Genomic DNA, 3418 nt, shown 5'->3' with positions numbered 1-3418 from the left:
TGTTCAAGAACCATAAGCAGAGATGGTAGAGGAGGTGGGAAAGGCAGTGGATAAAGCAGCAGTCGGTACAAAGCCCCTCCTATCTATTGGGTTATTTCATAATTGGATGTAAGGTTATCTCGCGTCGTGGTGGGTACGGAATAAATAAACAGTCTAACGCCGGCACATGCCATCCAGTACAGGGGCAAGGAACCAAGCTGAGAAAGGGAGACTAGCAGAAGAGCATTGATCTCTTTATAGAACGTGATCAACGACGCTTCTGCGGTGCTCAGGTGTGTGGTGCGTACGGAGGTGGCTGTGACTTGACTTATTGATTCTAACAATGCCACTGTGCTTCCAGGGTCTAACGGTAAATAATCATACGTTGAGGCAGTCGTCGAACGATTATGAATTATGGAGAAACGGTCACGTCCGGGCGATTGAGCAGACAGTAAAAGACGCACTCGGGGCCTAGTTCAGATACGGATCCAAAGCACGCAGTTGACCGGGGTGGGTGGGGAGATATTGGGAAAGCGGCTTCGCTTAGAAGGAAGAGAGGAGTTTAGTTGCGAACCGGCCAGCCTCTCTCCTCCCTCCCTCAGAGGGTGTTCACTTGGGTGGGGTACTGGATGGGGGCAACCCTGACTGAAAAGAGACGGTGATTCTGAAGTTCATGGCATTGGCCGGGGTCTTCCTTATAACTAACTAAGCCATCTAAGAACGAACAGACGCTCGCTTCTTCACGGTTCGGTTCTGCTCTTCACCGGCGGTAGTAGGTTGCGAAAAAGCACGGAGGTTCGGTCCAACTATAGTTTCCCGGAACTAAGATCAACGGCCCAACTTAGCCCTACTATTCTATGGGGTTAATTAATCAGCCTGCTAACATAAGCCGGGGCCCACCCAACCGCTAGGAGCGGCAGGCTGATGCCATGGCAGAGCTATAGTTCCCGGGTTGGGGAACTCTAGTAGTTCCCGCCCACCCGGCTATAGATTGGGGTGGGTGGGAGGATAGCTTATTCTAGCAGGCTGATTAATAAAGAGGTAGTCGGTATCTCGCCGCCGCCCGCCATAGAATTGTAGGGGGCCGGGAGCTATCTAGAGTTGGGTATTTTCTTAGAAGGGAGACCGGGAGGGTGTAGCCGCTCTAAGAAGCTCCCTTTGTGCATGCGAAAATGGCGGGATGGATCGGGGCGGTCCTCCTGGCTCTGACCTACTTCCCTGCAGTTCATGTGGGTGGGAGGTAGATGGGGCAAGGAAATAAAAAGATACCTGGACCAGGACCTACAGAGGTAAGGGACAGCTCAGGCCCAGGGCCGGTTGGTAAGACCGACCCCTGCCTGCCATTAAGGAAGGTCAGAGACTAGAATAAGATAATACCCTCGGGGCGGCTAATAATGGGTTCTCCGTCAAAAGACCAGGACCTCAGGGCTCAGGTCAGACCTTCGCGGACGGAATGCGGACTTAACAGACCGGACTGCTAGATAACCCTACGTCAGTCACTTAGGTCAGACACCTCAGAGAAGGATAGAGACGCTATGCCCTTCATGGGGCTTGGGAAGGCCCGAGAGATACCCCGGCGCTAACTTATAGATAGGTGGGGGTAGAAATATCGTATGAAATGAATGAGAGAAAGACCGGGGACCGCCACTAGAATAGCACGACGAAAGTGATTACCTGAAACGTACGTGAATGGGATTGAGAAGAGGACCAAAGGTTCTCGAAAAGAGTACAGTAATATTACTGGTGGGGAAAATAGGAAGTGAACTGCACCAAACGGGGATGTTCAGGTGGGTTGGTAACATTATAGATAGATTCTCATGATGTCGATATCGACTCCTGGGCCCGGTGGACCGCGAGTTCACCTGGGGCCAATTATCAAGGCGAGGAGGAACTACTCATGGCCAGGGTCGAGAAGACCCGGACACATACATTGGAAAGATACGGTACGGTGCGGTCAGAGGAACACATTGTTTTGTTTAACCCGCCCGCCATTCACCCGAGAAGAGCAAGTCGACCCGCCCACACAAGAGGAGCAAGTATTCACAGACGAGCAACAAACAGGAAGAGGAGGGGCAATGGGAAGAGCAAGTGTTCACATATAGGTTGATGGCCTGGCACGAAAGGGAAGCAACCAAGTTCATGGAACCATAGGCAGACTTCCCATGTTGGAGTTAGGAGCTTCTTTCGCTTCATCCTCTGAATCACCCGCGGCATGGGGACTTGCACTTTGATTATAGAATTGGTGGATATGACTAATTGAATACCTAACAAAGTGCTACTATTCCGTATGATTCTTGCCCTTATCTGTAGTCTTCCTAGGTGATCACTTAAGAATCTCTTCACTTCTTTAAGTATCGAGAGATGCGGGTGCCTTTCTCTGCCGGGTGATGAAACTGGTGGTCCATCAGGCAATGTCAGAGCAGCAGGCTATGGCGCTGGGACTCGATCCCTACCGATGAATGGAACAGTAAGGAGTGCCAGTATTCATGCCCCTTCAATTTTCCTGTGTGTAGGTCAAAATGGCATGTACAATGAGGGAGCAACAGTTACAACAACGCAACCAAGTATACAAGCAAAGGGCTGATGTGAAAAGGTGTGTTAATAAATTGGGAGGGAATCTTGTGTTAGCACACTTGAGGAAGGAAAGATTACCGAAGGGCATCTATAACAAGTTGAAAATGAATAAGATAGGTCCTTGCAAGAGAATTATAATGCTCGAGGAACCCCCCTAGGAGCACCGCTTGGCCGTGATTCGGAGGGTTCCACGGAGAGAAGCTAACCCGGGCTTTGCTTATTCTAGCAGGCGTACATTAATTGACGTGGGTGGGAATCATAGGGCCCCGTGGCCGGTTATTCTAATTATTGCTAGATACTGGATTGCTAGAGACTGGATCAATGTCGTTGTCCAGTGTGTGGGTTGGCAGTTTTGAGAGAAGACGTCGATGCGCCTGTTCCCCCACTTCTGCAGGGGTCTTTTCCCCGTCTATTTCCTTCCAGCGCTGGTCTAGGGCTTTTTGAAAGAAATCCACTTGATCCCTCACACCGGAACCCCTACTATTCTCAAGGGGTTCCGAATGAGAAGGCTTCCTATCCACTGCCCTAGTATTACTCAAGAGCTTGGCTATTTCGCAAAAAAACTCTGATTCCATTGGCGGGGCAGGCCTGTTTGGGGCCTCCAGGTTTGGTTGTTGTGATGAACCTGCAGTCTCTTTTGTTTCTGTTGGAATAGTTGCCGAAGGAGCCTGCTCCCCGGGGCACTTCCTTCTTCAATGTCTGGCTGGATCGCTGAGAGGCCGTCAGCTATAAGGGCTAGCATTCCAACTATACCTGCTATTATGATTCCTATGAGCCAGTAAAGGGCTCGTGAGACATTTCTGTACCAGCCCAACAACTCGAATCCTGCTGGTGGGAGTGCCGGGGAGCTGGGATCCCCACCGAT

This window comes from Cryptomeria japonica, unplaced genomic scaffold (assembly GCF_030272615.1).
Source record: "Cryptomeria japonica unplaced genomic scaffold, Sugi_1.0 HiC_scaffold_22, whole genome shotgun sequence".
Classification (NCBI taxonomy): Eukaryota; Viridiplantae; Streptophyta; class Pinopsida; order Cupressales; family Cupressaceae; genus Cryptomeria; species Cryptomeria japonica.
The sequence above is the reverse complement of the archived record's forward strand: the minus strand, read 5'-3'. Positions refer to the sequence as shown.